At 43.2% G+C, this 12,967-nt stretch overlaps 1 protein-coding gene across 6 annotated transcripts in view; it reads right to left on the bottom strand.

The window, feature by feature from the left end:
• Positions 1 to 12,967, bottom strand: part of ZNF469 (zinc finger protein 469) — a 281,476-nt gene that overhangs the window by 241,812 nt on the left and 26,697 nt on the right. The window contains exon 1 of one of the 6 annotated variants that reach the window (XM_079988669.1): positions 3,337 to 3,422. The exons of 4 other annotated variants lie outside the window; for them this stretch is intronic. The gene's annotated coding sequence lies outside the window, so the exon portion shown is untranslated. Of the gene's footprint in view, positions 1 to 1,352; positions 1,371 to 3,336; positions 3,423 to 12,967 lie in introns of those variants that run through there. One more of the 6 variants, XM_079988672.1, reaches the window with a different exon arrangement.

Genomic DNA, 12,967 nt, shown 5'->3' with positions numbered 1-12,967 from the left:
GCCAAGGTTGCATGTTTGATCCCCATACGGGACAGCTAGCTGCATATTTCTGCCTTGCAGAGGTTTGGACTAGATGATCCTCAGGGTCACTTCCAGCTCTATGATTCTATATATTTGTTCTAAACTGCTTTGAAAATTCTTGGGATTATATATTTGGAAGTGTTTGGTTTTTTGTCCCCCCCAAGAGAAAAAGAGACATGAAATAATGAAGAGCAGGCAGTCTTCAGCAGGTTCATTTGAAACAACTGAGCAACAGAAGAATCTGCCATGCAAAAGTGGATAATTAAACATCCACATCTGATTCCAAGTGGTTTGACCCTGCTCTTTTGCTATTTGTATCTAGATTTATTCTTTTTATTTTAAATGATTCATTTCTTTCTGTTCCCAAGTATTTTTTCCAGAGGCTCTGAGATTGCAATCATGGTGCTATTAGCTAATGAATCCCAAACCCAAATAATAAGCAACTCAGGGTGTGGGTCCACTTACAAACAATAGGGAAAACTCCACTGCTACAATACCAAATGCTTGAAATTAAGAAATGAGTAAAACCTAACTTAAACTTCAGCCCCCCCCCCCGACCGCAATCTTGGCACTGCACCAAAGCAGGGACCCTCCCTTTCCATTGATTTTGCTCTGGTATAAATAGCTCATCAGCAAAGAAAAGTGAGTTTAAAGTATCAAATGTTCAAATTGTGCTCATCAACAAAGAGGATGCTCTCTTCCCTCTTGAAAGGAGGGAAGGCTGAGCTTGGACTGAATGAAGTGCCTAATGATACCTTAGCTGGTTCATCCATCAGGGTTGGCTATTCACCAATCCTGCTTCATCAGCAACAAAGGAACTCTGATCACAAAAAGGCCAGGATTCAATCACATGTACTGAATCCCGCCTGGTTTTCATCTTATTTTTCCTTTTATTGCACAGACTCCATTAGAGTGAGTCTTTCCGATAATCAACATGGCAGCCATCTCCTTTTGAGAACAAGACGTTAAATAGGCCGAGCATTAGCTCCACAATATAATCATTTTACCTGCTTCCTATGCCGATTCAGCTTTCACTCAACACTTACTGGATTTGAGAATATCAAGCTAATGTCACAGAATAATTTGTTTGCAGAGTACAATTGCATAGGGCAAGAAGCACTGAATGCCTGCTCAGTGTTTGCTCTGAGTGGGTGTGGGGCAGGATGCAGGCCAGAAAGGCTGCCTGTGGCTATCCAAATTGTTTCCTTGTATACAAAGTGCAATAAAAAGAATAACTGAATATGTCTACATGTATATTCTAGCTACATGTATATTCTAGCTCCAGGACACAGCTCAAGGTGGTGCACATAGTTCCCATCCCCACAACAAACCTGTGAGGTGGATAAGAGGCAGTGACTGGCCCCAGTGAGCTTCATGGCTGTGGGGATTAAACCCTGGTCCCCCAGGTCCTAGTCCAGCATTCGAACCACTACACCACACTAGGTCTTTGACTAATGGCTCTATTTATGATGTTTTTAGCTATCCTACTGTCTCCAAAGCATAAAACAAATGCATCAAAATAAAACCGCATATCAAAATGGTCATTGATAGGTAGCATAAAAATGTCATGGCTGCCAGCACAAAATGGCTGCCTCAGGCAGCTGAAGAGGGGGAAAAAGAGGTGCCAGTGAGTGAGGACTGTCACAATCAAAGCCACATTTCCTGAGGCTGGAAAGCTTTTACAGCAAAAGTGGTGACTTTTGGTTGAGAATATCTTTATCTATGTACAGAGAGAGTGAGAGTGAGAGAATCCACATTCACACCACACATTTTAAGCACTGTGGAACCATTTTAAATAGCCATGGCTTCCCCCTGTAGTTGGTTAAGGGGGTCAAGCACTGTTAGGATACAGCTGCAATATGTTCAGATTTTCCTGGACATTACCAGGATTTTGAAGGCAGAATTGACGTTTGGGGGGGAGGGGGTTCCAAAAGGTGGCGCTTTGTCCTGGATCTTAGGCAAGTCAGTTATGTTTTTTGGCCTAACAACTTGGGGTTGTCTAAAAAAAAGCTCATCAATTTCGGGGTGTCCTGGTTTTTACATTTTGAAATACGGCAACCCTATGTTAGTGTAGCACCCTGCTTGTGGTTAACACTTAGCTGGAATGAAATATTCAACGCAGCAATATAGAAAATTAAAATAATAATTTATTTGTCAGACAAATAAATATGAGGCACAGTGGTATATGGTTACCAAGCTCTGGCCTGGCCTCCTGCCATTCTGGCCAGCACTTATATTTCCTTAATCCAGCCCCCTTGCTCCTCCTGTGGCTGCCTCTGTCCAATCAGCCTGGTTGAAATTCCTATTGGTTGTTTGCTAGAACCAATCACAAAAGATACACCCATTTCCTTTTGCCCTTTTATGGGACACAAAGAGCTATCTATAAATGACAAATAAGTAGTAATATATCTTACATGTGTCTCAACAAGGAATCTTAATTACCAGCTCACCTCTTGCCCTCCTTGCCCTATTGCCTTCCAAAACAGATGGTTAATCTTGAATTTTTATCTTAAACATATGTCAAGGATTTTGAGTTCACATCAACATTGAGAGATCTCCTTCATTTGAAGGTTTCTAAACAAAAGGCCTGACAACCATATATCAGGAGTGCTCGATGGCGTCTCCTGTCTGGCAGGAGGTTGGCTGGTGGCTGACTTAATTTCAGGATAGTTACAACTCTTACAACTATATGAAATAAGAATCTAGCATTTCTTAAATCCTTTGCATAAATATATTTAAGCTAATATATTTAATACATAAATAACCTTTTAAAAGGAAAAGAAATCTTAAAAGGATCTTAGTTTAAGAAAGAAACAGCTTTAGAAAAGACTTCCCAAAAATGTTCTCTTTCTGCCAGCCAGACCAGTTGCTTTTTCACTGCTCTTGACCTTTTTTAACCTTAGGAAGAAGATATGGCTCATTTTACTATTTATCCACCCTTAATTTGTACGGTCAGTGTAACCTTGGCTCTCAGCCTGTAATTCCCTTTTTACGACTTTGAGAATTGTTTTCTGCTATAAATCAGGGGGCCCCCTTGTCTAGGAGTAAAAACATTGCCAAGGTTCTTAGGCAGCTGCTCTTCTGCCTGGCATGAAACATTTGAAGATCTTTAAGCTCATTTTTAAAATACAAGCCCTGATTAAACATATAAGCTTTAATAAAAATGCAGGCTTATGATTAGATGCCTCATTAGGAGGCCCTTATTCCCCTCACAGAGTGGCAATTCTCAGAGGGCTTTAACAATGAATAGTATTAATAGTATAAAAGGTGTATTGAAATATTTAATAATTGAAATTAAAAATGAGAATGACATACCCCTCAACATTTTGTGAGGAAAATTCAGGGCATTCCCCCCCCCCCAACCAACCCGCAACTCCGTTGCTCTCCCCCTCCCTGGCTCTCCTGCTCTCCACCCCTTCCCTCTCCTTATCCCTGCTGTCTTTGGCTTCCTGCTCACGAGGTGATGTGTCTCCTAAGTGGCCCTGGGAAGGCCGTGCCAGGCCTGGCAGCCTCCAGAGGCAACACAAGGCCTAGAGCAGCCCCCAGAAGTCCATGCTAGGTCTTGCCTAGCAGCCGCCGGATATAAAAGAAAACCTGGAGCAGCCCCAGGACCCACAACACTATCTTTTCCCTGCACCAACTGCACTTCCAATGGCAGGAGGGGATCATGGGAAGATCCCAGAGACAGACCACAATGATTAGTACAGGAGGACATCAGCTGATCTCAGGCCACTTAAGGATTATTAAAGGTGCTCCTTCTGGCTGCTGCCTGGTTTGGTGGCCTTCTCAGTGGTGACTCCCCATTTGTGAAATGCACCCACTGGTTGGGTGTGTCTGTCTTGCTTGTTACTGACTTTCAGGAGACATTTTAAAACATTTGATAGCTGAAGGACACTGGACATTAGCAACTATGAGGGAATGGGATTGCCTTTAAATCTTTTTAGATGTTATAAACTGTTTTGAGATGGTTTTCAAATGTTTTGAAAATGTGATTTTAAAAAACACCTTTAATTGTATCATTTTAACCTTTTGGGCTCCATTGGGAGGAAGGGTGGAAGAAAAATTTAGGAACAAAATAAATAAACTCAAAACTTTGGAATTAGTCTGCCACAAACTGGAAGCTAATGCAGATGATTTGGATACCAGTGCTATTTATTCCAGGAAGACCACAACTCACTGGATGGAGCACCTGCTTTGCAGGCAGAACGTCCCTGGCATTTCCAGTTCAAAAAGGTTCAAAGTGCAGGAGAGTCCTAGAGAATCACTGCCAGTCAGAGAGGGTAACGCTAGTCTAGATTGATCAATGACTTGGTTGGGGAAGGCTGTAGCTCAATGCATCTGCTCTGCATGCAGAAGGTCCCAAGTTCCAACCCTGGTATCTCTAGGTGGAGCTGGAAAACCTCCCTAGCCTGAAGTCCTGAATACCTGCTGCCAGTCAGTGTAGACAACACTAAGCTAAGTGAGCCAATGGTCTGACTTGGTATAAGGCATTGTCCTAAATTCCTGGTGTTACATTCCTCTAATCTGCCAGCTCCAGCTGACATCCTGGCAGCCACATTCTGGGCCAACAGATGCTCCCAAAATGTATTTGAAGGCAGAGAGTCTCATGCGGTGACTCTCTGGGTGAAGGGCTGTGAGTCACATCTTTGAAACCCAATGGTGAGTGAAGAAACTGAAAGAGGAGTTCATAAAAGAATGCTGCAATAATAGCTGCTTAATTTTAAGTGAGCTGTTATCCTTTTTGAGAAGAGTAAGAAGAAAAGCCATTACGCAGAAGGACACCAGAAGGGGGACCAAAGGAGTGCACTGTTAACATGTGGCAGCCCTAAACGGTAAGAGCTTTACCAAATCCACCTGCCAGGATCAGGAAGTGATAAAAAGAGCCCCCTTGGAGAGGAGAAAAAATATTTGCAGACACCTTTAGTGTTGTTCGGATAAGAAGACCCTCCTGGAGGAAGAGGACAGTGGAAAAACAGTAGATCTTTCACTCACAAAACAAAAATAGAGGGTTTACCCCTTGCTGTAGGCAAAGCACGAGAACTGGCTACCTGTGGAGACTTCACAGCTGCAAGGCTGACATTTGAACAGGGTTTTAAAGGAAAGTGTAAGAGCAGAGCATTTAAGCAAAACCTTAAGGTTAAACCATTTGGATGCAGTTGTTCAGATTTCAACAGCAGCTTGTGTGAGGAACATTTCATAGGAACACTGGAAGCTGCTTCAAGCTGAGACATTTTATTGCTCTATACTGCATAGGCTCAGTATCGTCTACACTCACTGGCAGTGGCTGTCTGGGGTTTCAGGCGAGAGGAAGGTGTCTTTCCCAGTCCTGTCTGAAGATGCTGAGGACTGAACCTGGAATCTTTTGTATGCAAAAAGGATGCTCTAACATTCAGCTATATCTCCCCCCTCCAAAAACACACCACTATTGAGGTTCCAGAGGGAGTGAACAAGTAGAGAGGGATATACAGAACTGCACTTTTCAATTGAGCAGTAGACAATAGATAAAGCAGTGAAAAGTTGAAAGAGCTGGTCACAAAACTCTCTGAATTTTAAAATGGATATTTTGCATCCAGGCACCTGTCCAGACACATCTCCCTGGCTGGATAAGGTCTGTAGTCACCCTGTTCAAAGGCCATCTGGATTCCCCAAAAGAGGCTTGTGAAACTAAATTGGACACATCTGTAGACACACACAAAATTAAGCCACGTGCTGGTGAGAGGCAACCTTTGACATCATTTGTCACTTTGCATTTCTTTCTACATATTGGTTTGCACTGAGGGGTTCCCTCCTCCTCCTCCCCACACAGTAAGTTACTGTAAGTACCTTTTAACTGCAGAACAAAGCCTTCCTGCCAAAACAGCCCCCTGGAAAAAGGCACTTTCCTGGGATATTTTTCACTTTCCAAGAACTGAATAATGTCAGAAAGCTATAAACTTTCATCTAGCCTCTCCCTCAACTGTGCTTCTCAGGAAAAAAATGTGGAGGGGGGGAGTTAAGTCAAATGGGAAAATCTTTGACAAAAACTGCTGGTAGCCGTAACATTTGCCACGTGAGATGGGGGGAGGGATTGGTGATGTGATTGGCTGGAATCACCTAGGTGAAGATTCATTCTCAATCACCTTTGCCATCAGGAATGTCCTCACTTAGCCAAATCTGATGAGCTACATCACAGCATGACATTCTCACGTTTGCTAAGTGATCTCTGATTGGCTAGGAAAGCTCTAGGAAGGAGAAAGAAAGTTCAATAGGCACACACATACCCCAAATTGTTCAAGAACAGAAGAAGAAAGGTGGAAATAAAGCAACAGCAAAAAGGTATTAAAGAGGTTCATAGCTCTCCCAAAGCTATAGTGTTGAGAGAAAACTGCCCAATGAAACTGATTATCAGTTTCAGCCTTAAAATGCTGAAGTTGACAACCCTTTCCCAGTGTTACATCTCTTAAAAGGAGCATCTCCTATATGTGACAGGCTCATCAAAAAGTGTTGGGTGTTTTGGACTGTGGTCTTTGCAAAAATTACTAAAATGACTGGACAGCAACTACTGTAATCTCCAGATTAAGCGTTTTTCAGAGCAACAACAGGGTTTGCCATTTCAAACCTCTACTTGGTTATATTCTTGCAGCTGCCCAGCTAGTTTGTTGCTCAATATTGGAAGGACCTAAATGGCACTAAAATAGCTAATTGGTATAAGATGACTTGATGAGTTGCTTTGATGGAGGAATTAACAAATAACCTACGTTTGGCTAAAGGAACAAAATATAAAGAGTCTAATTAGCATATTGGTGATCTTTTGAGGTTTGTGCAACCAAAAGTGAAACAGAGACATATCCCAGTAGCAAACAAAGCTTTCTGGCTGCTATGAACATGGTGGTCTTTAATTGTTATACTTTCTGATGGGATGTACTGACAAGATTAATGGTTTTGGTGGGTTTTTGTTTTACTTTAGACTCTCCTTGTATCCCTCTGCAAGATGAGGAGGGGATTTTTTTGTACTATTAAAATTGTGATATTAAAAATATATATTTAAAACACACATGCAGAGTGCAGCTCCTAACAGCAAGTTCACTCACAGCGTATTGAGAATAACGATTCTGCCTTCGGAGATGAAACAAAAGAATTGGAATCTGCGAAAAGTCTTGCTTTCTCAGCACAATGTTTTTTTGGGGGGTTCTTTTCTTTTTTTCCAGACAGTTGTGAAGGAAGCAGCTGTGATGACACCCCTCCAGAGTGGGTCTTTCGGAATGCTGGAGCGGGTGATGGAAAGCGAGCGGCGCTAATCCCAGGATCCACACCACATATGCATTATTTTTCCAAGACGAAAAGCCAATTTCATAGGGCCGTAAATCAGCGGCCATAAAAATTAGCACTTTTGAGCACACAGAGCTGCTGCCAGGTACAAGATCTCAACTCTTTGAATACACAGACCACAATCTCAAGGAATGCAGTGTGTGAAAAACCCACACATTAGAAGAAGAAGAAGAAGAAGAAGAAGAAGAAGAAGAAGAAGAAGAAGAAGAAGAAGAAGAAGAAACAACAGTGGGGAGAGGGATGCAAAGTGCACCACCCAGGGAGGACAACTGTGAAGACGGCACTACGAGAAAAAAGGCGAGAGCAGAAGCATTCCCATCCGATGCTGGTGCCAGTGTGTGCCCAAGAAGGCCCTGCTCACTGATACGGACATCCTCATCATTCTTATCATTTCATTTATGAATCACTTCCCATGAGGCAGTGTTATATAACTATTGGCCATGATGACTGGGGGTCTTAGGAGCCAACAGCATCTGGGGGGCTGCAGGTCCCCTACCCTGGTCTACAGACCAGTCGTGATCACTGTCCAAGGCATTTGGGTAGCTGCCCTTCTCATTAGGCAAGTTGTGGAATGAGGGGATTGGATGTGATGCATGGAATCCAGCCTCAGGCCCTGTCTGCACTATACATTAAAAGCAATATCATGCCACTTTAAAAACTTGCAAATTAACTGTCATGGCTTCTCCCAAAGAATCCTGGGAACTGGAGTTCATTAGGAGCACTGAGAGTTGTTGGGAAACCCCACATCCCCCCCCCCCGAGCTGCAGTTCCCAGAGTGGTTTAACGATCAGTCTCCCTTCCTAGGGAACTCTGGGAACTGTAGCTCTGGGAACGGAATACGTGGTCTCTTGACAACTCCCAGCACCTTAACAAACTATAGTTCCCAGGAACTTTGGGAGAAGCCATGACTGTTAAATTGCAATCATACTGCTTTAAATGTGTAGTGCAAATGGGGCCTTGGTATGTTTAAAATAGGCCCAGTGAAATCAGTGTATCGCTAAGAATGATAGCTCAGTTGGTTAGAGCATGGTGCTGATAATGGCAAGGTTGCAGGTTCAATCACCGTATGGAGCAGCTGCATATTTCTGCATTGCAGGGGGTTGGAATAGATGACCCTCAAGGACCCTTCCAACTCTACTGTTCTATGATTCTACTAGGATCCATCCCACTGGTTTGTTCAGAATAAACCCACTGAATTTCATGGAGGCAACTAGTCTTAAGTCCATTTATTTCAGTGGGTTTACTCCAGCCCCTTGTGTTTACTTTAACTCTGGACAGCAGAATATCTCCATATTTAAGTGTTATTTGGAGCTCTTTATTTTTGGCTCCTGCTCTGACACACGACCGATTATGTAATAACATACCAAAGAATAAAAGATTTATATTTATTAATACTCATCACCTGTTTTTGTTTAGATGCACTTATGCAATGAAGCTCTCCTTTTCCACCCTCTGCTCAAACACAAAAGAGTTACGGCGAGGATTACTGGCTTGCAGTTCCACCTCCGCATCTTGGATGTCTACAAGAAGACATCCTGTAGAGGCAAAATTACCCAGCAAGGACTCCAGAACCTCCACGCCTCCTGCTGTTTGAAATGGCAGCCCACGAGCCAAGTGAGCTTAATGGCACATCAAGGCTGAAACAGGCACTCCAAGCCAAACCTTTGGCAAATCCAAAAGGCATTCACAGCCAAAGCAGCCAAGCCAATTTGTCCACTGGGAAATTGGAGGACATTCTTGGACGAGCAACTTGAGGGACAAAGCCCTGGCAGAGGAAAGAGCTGGGCAACAATATTCTGTTTCTTGGCATAGGTCTGGGCTCGCGCTTGTGGGAAAGGAAGCAGGGAGGACTGGCGGCCTGGTCACAATAAGAGATTGGCTTCCGTTGCCTAAAAGATAAGGAGGAAGCTGGAAGGAACTAGAACTTTCCATGTGAAAAGGCAACAAGCTCAACATACTGTGGCTGCCCATCCTAACCCACCATCCACAGCAGAACGTTCCGGGAGGTTACAGAAGTGCCAAATAAAGCAGTCACTTAAAACAGCTGTATCAACAACAGGATAGGAAAAGGCTGTGGCTCAGGAGTAGAGCACATGCCTGGCATGCAGAAGGTCCCAGGTTCAAACCCCGGCATCTCCAGGTGGGGCTCTGAGAGACACTTGCATGAAACCCTAGAGAGCTGCTGCCAGTCAGTGTCAACAATAATCAGCTAGTGGGACCAAGTGTCTGACTCAGTAGAAGACCGCTTCCAATGGTCCTGTTTTAGGGAGTAATTACTAATCATGCCACTGTGACCCTTTCCAAAAGTAGCTTTCCTAAAGTGTGGAGTCCAATATATTTGCCTCTGTGCTTACAACAGGATGGTCCAATGACAGTTTCACCGCAAACAGAGCTTTTTACAAGCGCAACATCAACAAAAAAACCCAGTGGTCGTGCAAATATGACCTTTGTCATTAAAAACAAAAATTAAACCATAATTGCTAGGACTCTTGCTATTTTTCTAAAAAAACTGGTGTCGAAACTCCATGAAATCACACTTGTAATGGCAATGACACCCACCGGAGAGGTGCGGGAACTGAATTCCGGTGAGTTCCAGCGGGGGAAAAAACACCAGCCAGCACTCAATGGGCAATATTCTGATGCCTCAAGTGTCAGAATTCAGGAGGCTTTGGGCTCCTTTGGGAAGAGTCAGTGTAGAGCAGGCCAGCCCTTCAGGGCAAAAGAGGCATTGTTCCGCCAACCTCAGCAGGACCTCAGCCAGCCTATCTGCCTTCTTACAATCAGCCCAGGGGGCAGCCCTGCCTGTCAGTTACCTCCTCCTTACTCTCAGAATAGCCCTTGTGGAACTCAGCAGGGAGAAGGCAAATGGGGCCTAAGCTAGAATGTGTTGGTTTCTGCCTGTCCTGGCGTCACCTACTGTTAGCCTCCCTGCTTTCCACCCTACCAGTCCCAATGGGCACCAGACAACACTGAGTTAGGACGTTAGAGTCAGGCCAAACAGACCCCACTCAGCCCTAAAGTTCACTGGGTGATTTTGGGCCAGCCCAAGCCTGTGAACGTGGGATTCGGCTGGCACCTTTTGCGCCTCCCCTACTCGCGGGGAAACCCGGTTTTGGGAATCCGGAGCGACATGGGGTGAGCAGTGCGGTGCTTCGAATTGATTGCTTTTTCCACGGAGCGAAGCCGCATAGCTGTTGCCGGAGAGCGCTGACTTTTTCCTGTGGACAATTTCATTTTAAAGCAACTACCCGTGAGTAGAGTGAAGAATTGGATTTTTAAACGTCTTAATTTGGCACCGAAACGGGGAGGTTCAAAACAGGAAGTCCGCCTTCCCCTTTTGTAAATACAGTGGTGCCTCGCAAGACGAAATTAATCCGTTCTGCGAGTCTCTTCGTCTAGCGGTTTTTTCGTCTTGCGAAGCAAGCCCATTGACGGCTTAGCGGATTAGCGCTATTAGCGGCTTTTAGCGGCTTTTCGGCTTAGCAGATCAGCTGATAAGCGGCTTAGCGGCTTAGAAAAGGGGGGGGGGAAAACCCGCAGGAACTCGCAAGACATTTTCATCTTGCGAAGCAAGCCCATAGGGAAATTCGTTTTGCGAAGCGCCTCCAAAACGGAAAACCCTTTCGTCTAGCGGGTTTTCCGTCTTGCGAGGCGTTCGTCTTGCGGGGCACCACTGTAGACTGAAGCAAAGAGGCTGCAAGCTAAAGTCTTGGAAAGCCTACTGTGAAGGACTAAATCTCCATCAGTAAAAAATATTAAATCCCCCTTGGAAGCAGGAGAAGAGGGGGGAAGTTTTGGATTGTATATGCTTGCAGGAGAGAGTGAAGGAAGTTAAAATACCACCGCTCCAAACCTGGAAACGGGCTGCTAGTAAGACTGACGTCTTTTGGAATGCTCATTGACCGTGACTAGAATGTTCACTGACAGTTAGTTAAATAAGAGTAATACATTGTTTCCAATGTCTCCGTCTGCGTTTAAAAAGGAGTAAAAGCAACTGAAAATTGAAACTAACTTTATTGTTTGAACTGTGTCTAAAAGGACTAATACAAATAGAAACTGTTTCCCTCTAGAGGAAGCTTTTGAAACTGTTACAAGAGCTGATCTGGGGGAATTTCCAGCTGCAAGATAAAAAGCTGTGAGACTCTGGGACTGACCTTGAATCGGTTAAGAATGTCAATAGAAGAGGCCTTAGCGGTCGCATTAAGTAAGATAAGTAACTCACTGGAACAGCTTAACAAGAAGGTGGATGTGGTAACTACCAAAATTGATAATTTGGGACAAAAAGTGAACATCAATAGAGAAACTATTCAGAAATTGATACAGGAATCTACTTTGACATGGCAAACTGCGGAGAAGGCTAGGGAGAAAGTTGTTGCCGTTGAACCTAAAGTAACACAGTTGGAGAGAGAGAGAGTCCCAGCCTTACAGATGCAATTTGATGACCATAAGTTGATGCCTTCTACGACTGAATTTAAAGAAAATCAGATTTTGAGGATTAGAGCCCTACTTGAACTGGAGAAGGAGAGTTTGATGGATTTCAACACGTAGGAATTTGCTGATTTGGGGGATTTGGACTTGGGTCAAGAAGAGATTAAAATTGTGAGGGCCTTCAGACTTGGAAGAGGAAGGAAAAAAGAGAAGAAGAAAATAAGAGGCTGTTGGAACTACCAGAAGAACCTAGAAGAACAACAGTCAATAGTGGAAATTTTGAAAGATGTCCCGAAATATCTTTTGGATTTTGGGTTTAACTACGGAGATTTGGTTGCCCTGTTGAGAAGGAACAAAATCATCTCTAGGTGGAAGTTTCCCTGAGATCTACTCTTCAGCCTCAAAGGAAGGAAAATAAAAATAAGATCATTAGAAGACAAAGTAAAGTGCATGTATAAATATGAAGAAGACTTCCAGAAGGGACTTGGAAAAGAGTTAAGAGCATCGGACAGAAGATTACCAGGTTGATGAACTATATGGAATTGGCGGAAATGACTGGCAGAATCCGAGACCAGGGAGAAGAGACGGTGGAAGAAGATTGGAAAAAGTTTAAAGACTATTTATGGAAATATTGTAAAATTGACGAATGTTGGGAAAATGTTGGAATGAAGTTATATGGCTTTAGTAGAAATGTTATAAGGAATTAAGTATAGATAGATTATTAGAGTATTAGGGAAAAATAAGGTTAGAATATGTTAAGATAAATATAGGACAGAAAACAGAGAAAGATGGAAAGAAATTGCTGAAACAATTAACAGAAGTGGAATACAAAAAGGGAGGTGTGAGGAGGTCGTTGAAACAAGTAAATGAAAGATATGACATTGAATTTGTATGATGTGTGTTAAATTGTCTTTGTTTTGTTTTGTTTAGCTTATTGTGTTAGTGTTGTGTAATGTTTTTATATTGTATTGTTTTTTGTTTTTTTGTTTTTTCTTTCCTTTTTTGTAGTGTTTAAAAGTAATAAATATTATTAAAAAAAAAAAAAAAAAGATTTTGGGCCAGCCCATTTCTCCCCGGCTCATTTTCCTCACAGGAGCTGTTGTGAGGATAAAACGGAACAGGGGTGAGGGGGGCTGTACTAGTTCTAAGGTCCTTGGCGAAAGCTTGGGATTAAAATGCTAATTAACAACAACAACAAAGCAGCGCTCAA

This window comes from Podarcis cretensis (genome assembly GCF_951804945.1).
Source record: "Podarcis cretensis genome assembly, chromosome: 8".
NCBI classification, from domain to species: domain Eukaryota; kingdom Metazoa; phylum Chordata; class Lepidosauria; order Squamata; family Lacertidae; genus Podarcis; species Podarcis cretensis.
Note: the sequence above shows the minus strand (reverse complement) of the source record. Positions and strands in the feature narration are given on the sequence as shown.